Genomic DNA, 6,177 nt, shown 5'->3' with positions numbered 1-6,177 from the left:
GAAGGAAGTATGGTTGAATCGACACCACCAAATCAAGCGAGCGGAAGGAAAATGGTGGTATGGCATTATTTAAGAATGACAAATACGTTTTGTACGATACTGAAAAGAAAAATCACTACAATCAGTACCAGTATATGTTAGTGCCACGCTGTTCAACCATTTTGCTCCTTGTCTTCTGGTAGCTGAGAAAGATGCCAGCGCAACATCATAAGAATACAATTCACTGGATGTTCTTCCTTTTCAGAAATCGATCAAAGTGTTCCTTGTCGCATTTGCGCAAGAAACCCTGTATGCAGAACCAAATATATACTATGTTTATAAGATGGTTTATGCTTGTATGGACATGCTTAACTATAAGTGAGAGTATTACAAGAATCATATATATTTAAGAAGTTCACCCCCATTTTCGCAAAAAAAGTTCACTCTTACTACTTGATTTATCTCAACATACAGCATAGACACCTCAACATTCAATCACACCAAGCCACGTCACACCTTATGCAATCCCACCTCCTGAGGTCATTTTCCTTGAAAGAAAAAAACAAAATATATCCCAGTCATTCCCCACACCCCATGCCCCTGGTAAGACACGGAGAACCCCAGCGCCATGCTTTCTGTTTCCATTAGTAAAATCACTTGGTCCACTACGTGCAAGCTCCATGTCTTTAAGATCATTGTTTTAATCAGCACACAGATTATGTTTTCCTTACCAATCGTTCATCTCCTTCTCCATTAATATTCCACTGCTGTTTCATCTCCGCTGGTCAGCGGCGCCATTACACCCTTCCCTTTCACCTCCCTCATGCCGCTCAGCTTCCTCCAAATTGCAGTATATAACCCTTCCTTTCAAAAGCCTCCGTTTGGACGCTGCATTCTGGTGACCGCAGCTTCAGCCCCACATAGATCGCCTTCCTATGCTTGCTGCGCTCGCGTGAATGGGCGGCTCATTGGAAAGGAGGTGGAGGATTCCAGTCGTGTACACACACCTGCCCTTCTCTTCCTCTAAAAGAAAAAAAGATCAACGGCCAAATCGTCTCTCCTTCATAAAAAAGATCTATCTTCTGCTCATTGTAGGGTGCGGCGATTGGACAGCTCGCCGCCATCGACTCTCTGGGTCTGACACGAGTCACACAACCGTCAGGCCGCTTTGCCTCTGACGGCTCATCCGATTCCGCCTTGACTGCGTCGCCTCCGACTGCTCTCTAACTCCTCCACGAATGACTTGGCCAAGATTCTCCCCCGTTGCTATCTCCATATTTGTCGTTCGGTGCTCCTTTCTGTTTGTCATGCGAGTTGCCCAAGTTCAGACTGCAATAACTAGTGGGTCATTGTGATGCCAGGATAATTAAGCTACAGTAATCCTCTATTAGTGATGCCACGTCACCTCGATTTCTGTTAATAAACTCGGGTTAGTTCAAAACGATTCAAATTCAAATTTTAATTAAATGTAAACAATAAAAGTTTTCTAATATTAAAACTAAAATGTTCGGAGTGAGCCAAATAATGCATAGGTAATTAAGGCGAAGAAACCACACTTTTATCGTCACCCAGGGTGAAGAATTATTATTCTTCACCCCAGTCCATCTCCCATGTATACACCTTCAAAATGTAGGAAAACAAAAGCACTTGAGATAAGATTACAGCCATTCCCAAGTACATACCTTCAAAACGTAAGAAAACAAAGGCACTTGAGGTAAGATTACAGCCTGAAGTAGGAAACTGTCTCCGTTCTACAAAACAAAAGGGACAGACGTAATATTACATTTTGCATGCTAATAAGTTACATCAGGCATTTGAAAAATCCGTACGGCACAACAAAGTAATAACACTATAAAAAACAAAATGATGTTGCTGTAATTTTAGGATGAGTAGGAGACGTGCCTGACTTCTTTTGTAGGATGTGACCGTGTTCCTATAAATTGTTCTTCAGTGTAGTTCTTGTTTGCAATTTTTTCTCCAATGTTTTGCACGACAGTTGTCAAATGGATCATCTTTTTTTTGGGCGAGGTACTATATTATCTTGTTGACTTAGACCAGAAACACAAAAAGATTGCGGAGCGTTGTTAACTTTACTTTGAGATGTGCAGATCAAACGAAAATTTTCTTATAGTACGAAATAACCTTGAAAATGCCATATCCAGAATCCTAGAACTGCATTCCAAAAGTTTGATTTGTCTCAGGTATTTCCACAGTAATCAGCTAGAAACTTTTTTTGTAATACAGGGACAAGTCCGTAAAAAAATTTGGAGGCGAAAGCTTTGCTTTGCCTCAATCTAAACCATCCCATAAGAGGTATCTCTGCCTACCACATTATATTTCTTCTTGGGAGGTACATCAGCACTACAGTGATGATAACAATCCAAAAGCCCATAAACGATGCTCAGCACTGATTGAGATGACAACATTAATATCTGAAGAACCAAACATAAAAGGGACAGATGTATCATCACGAACACAGTAAAATCACGAGCCCATGGAATGGATGGTAGCCCGATGGCCCTAAAATAATGCTATATAACAAATGGAAGAACGATCAACATGGCCCTAGGAATAACAAAACCGTCTAATAAATAGATTCAGTGTACAAAACTAACTAATGGTTCTGGGAAATGTCTCACGTAATTAAAACTATCCCTATGAGTAGAGAAAAAATCATTTGGAGATAATTGAATGCCATTTGGCGACCAGCAGCAGGAAAATTTCTGAAAGCACTATTTCAAAACAGATCTACTACACTGGCATGCCCAACTGCACTGCCCTCACACATATTTGAACTTGGTCTTCAAGCAACTTAACTTGAGGGTGCCCAAAGACTTCCATCAATTTCATATGTTCAACAATCTCTCAAGTAACTGAACAATTCTTATACATGGCCTGGAAGCAACATATAGTATCCTAAGAATAGTACTGAAGCCTTTAGCTTCACCTCTCTTCTCAACAATCCTAAATTTTGCTACTAATGATTGGTAAAAAGGTCTAAATTTTGAACCAAACAATACCTGTACCCACCATACACTAAAATACGAAGACGTGTTCCAGAAAACTCATTCCTCTCTACCCTCATACAGTTGTCGTCATCCACTTGAATAGACCTGAAAAAACAGAATATTTTATTTCTGAGGAGCATACCAACAAACAGGTAGAGACCACCGACAAACAAGAACACATCACACTTGAAGATAGCCTGAGGCTTTACTATCTTAAACTGAAAAAAACACAAGGGAAGTTTGGATGTACCAGATTTATGAGAATCACATGAACACACTAGCTACAGGTATGAATCGAAAGTAAACAGAGAAACAAGACAGAGAGGCCAAGTTCTGTAACTACAATTGCAATGCAACCTAAATCATGTCTTGTACCAAACTGTGCGAGATACAGTTGGATAAGATGAAACAAAAGAGATAAAGATTACAAGTTATCCACGCACAATCTCATGAATATGAATTACGTAGCATCAAAACTTAAATACCTTTAAAAGCAGGCTAGCACATGATGTGAACATGCTGACGGAGTACCTAACATTAATTCATGGAAATAGTGAATTGGAGCACAACCAGGATGACAACAGAAAGTATTGCTACAGCAGAAAAATTGATCGACTAAAATAAATGCACGTCTCTATTCTAGTGGTACAGTAAATACAGGGTAGAAGATATTAACCATATTTGAATGGATGGCTCTGCAAGATAGGAAAATAGGTCAAATGTGAACGAAATCAAAGTCTTACAGTATATAGGAATTTCAAACCAAAAATAATGGTGCTGATTTTCTTTACATATCCATGGCTATGGAAAAAAAATTGATGGAGCATAGTTAGAATCGCATTTACTCATCAAAAATAGCACATTCCCATCTGGTGTATGCTACAAAAAACAAACAACCAATAACCTGAAGGAAAAATCGCATTTCCCTGTTATACATGATTACTCTTGCATTGAGAGCAGGTTAAACCAAAATATTAGTGAAGATTGACAGGCTGGATGAGAATCAGTGTCCACCTCTTGGCAATAGAAATAAATCAAACTTAGCTTCCGTGAATATTGACAGGCTGGGAGAAGGTCAGTGTCCGCCAACATAAGGTGTCCAACCAACCACATATAAAAATCTAGCAGTTCAGAGTTAGCCCACATTCGCCAGCCGATGTAAGAAATTTGAGAGTTACGAGATGTGGGGCCAACATAAAATAGGAGCATGTACAAATAATACATTTCCAAACTTGCATCCGATATAGATTGCATTGCTTCTTTACATAGACATAAAATAGGAGCACGCCCAGCTATATCGTTCTGTTCATTTCACCATGTATCAACGGATCAAAACTAGAAATAAATAGGTGCTTAGCCATCTAGCGTTAGCCTAAGCTCAGTGTGAAAATATGAGAACCAACCCTGAGAAAGTTTACTGTACTGCAGGTGTATGCAGTGCTTTCAAAGAGGTGACAAAGAGCAACAAATGTACCATGAACTGGAAAAATAAAAGCTGATCCTGCATCTTGCACTTTTCGCTAGTTGATACCATGTCTCACTATTATTCAGGCCTGCGCCTACAATGTCTCACTATTGTTCAATTCTACGCCTAGAGAAATTCAGAAGCCTTCGACATATAGACAGCCACAGGTCAAGTGAAAATCCGTACTTTTACCAGGACGATTCAAGTTTAAGAAAAGGCACATTTGTGTTCTTTAGTAAGATTAGCTAATCGATAGGTGTAAATCTCGATATGTTCAGAATATGATTGCCCCAGATGGCAGTGGCTCAACTAACTCAAAAACTAACTAGACATTACACTCCCTATCAACAAGCCGGTGACATTGTGCATTAAGATTACAGTTACTTGGGCACGAATGTTTTGTGCTTCTTTTTGGGGCATGATTTTTCGCTGTGAGGCTTGTTTTTTCACATTTACTTGTACTTTACCCTTTCCGAGTTCTTTATGTGCCTTCTGCAATAGAGCATATTTACAATGATGGGATGACCATTGTCATACAGTAGCAGCATCCCAGCTCCATTCTAAGTAAATGGCTGAACATGGTATTTCTCAATACTATGTGACAGTCTAGTTATTTCAAAACGGTGGAGCTCCAATGAAGAAAAAAATGGACAGTTTATCTATAACAGAGTAGAAACAGGGCCATCGCCTTTGGCTGGATCTAAGAAGATACTGTACTGTTGTTCCTTCTCCGCAGCCTTCTTCTCCTCCTACAGCATGACATCCACCTCCTCCTTGAATTGATCCCACCTCCGAGCTCCAGTCTCCATCATCAACCTACATCAGTACATCACCTCTTCATTATGCAAGATCCTCTCTTCTGTTTCTTTTCCTTTCTTTCTCTTCTTCTGCCTCGCTCCCAAAAACCAAGAACCCTAACCCTAGAAATTAAGAAATTTGTGGAGGAGGAGGAAGAGGAGGGAGATCTTACCGGCGAGAAGAAAGCCGACGATGGAGCGCGACGCCGGAGAAGGCCATTGTCGCCGCCCAGCTCGCGTCGGATCGTTGCACTGCCTATGTCGCCTCGGTTCGCTACCGATCAGAGGCGCAAAGTGGACTACTTCATGCGCGAGAGATGGGAGTAGGCCTCGCCTCCGGTTGGTCCCTCCGGTGCCCCCGCTGTCGTCGCCTCCGCCATTGCCAGAGAGGGGAGGGTCGGGATAGAGGAACACCTGCCCGAGCCCGTGAAAACCGCTCGCACCTGTTCATGTACGGGGTGAGTGGGCTAGCTCCTAGCGACCAGCCAAAGCCCAACCGTTTCCATCGACATAATTTTACAGTGGGCAAACATAATTTTACAGCCGGACCATCTCTCTCGGTCGATCGACTCGGGTGAGGAATTACTTATTCCTCACCCAGGGTTATTAATAGACTTTATAAATATTCTAAAATGATTTAAACCGTAGCAAAAACAGTTATATAAATTCCTTTGGTATATTATAAATTGCTAAACTATTTTAATTCGGGGTAAAACTTTTTATGGCAGTGGGTTATTCTCGAACATTATTTTAGGGGCTATTGTTATATTTTACTGGACAAAAAAATAATGTGTAACTAAAAGAAAACACAAAAAATGAAAATAAGAAGATCACCTAAACTACTGAACCTTTGGCCCATGTAGCCTAATGGCTGGCCCAGCCCATCCCAGGCGCCTCCCCCTTCCTCTGTTCACCAGAGGGGGGGGTC

The 6,177-nt window shown here is 41.0% G+C and overlaps 1 long non-coding RNA gene across 2 annotated transcripts; it reads right to left on the bottom strand.

Annotated features, from left to right (window-relative positions):
• Positions 1-204: 204 nt before the first annotated feature.
• LOC123143408 (uncharacterized) lies at positions 205-5,733 on the bottom strand. Of its 2 annotated transcripts, XR_006470831.1 has the most exons (5): positions 5,423-5,732; positions 3,473-5,268; positions 3,000-3,092; positions 1,662-2,027; positions 207-1,392 (listed from the first exon to the last, which is right to left on the bottom strand). It is a non-coding gene; the product is annotated as an uncharacterized lncRNA (long non-coding RNA). The 2 variants fall into 2 exon arrangements; XR_006470830.1 differs by having other exon boundaries at positions 205-1,392; positions 1,662-3,092; positions 5,423-5,733.
• Positions 5,734-6,177: the final 444 nt, after the last annotated feature.

This window comes from Triticum aestivum, chromosome 6D, assembly GCF_018294505.1.
Source record: "Triticum aestivum cultivar Chinese Spring chromosome 6D, IWGSC CS RefSeq v2.1, whole genome shotgun sequence".
In the NCBI taxonomy this organism is placed as follows: Eukaryota; Viridiplantae; Streptophyta; class Magnoliopsida; order Poales; family Poaceae; genus Triticum; species Triticum aestivum.
This window is presented reverse-complemented; position numbering and strand designations above follow the sequence as displayed.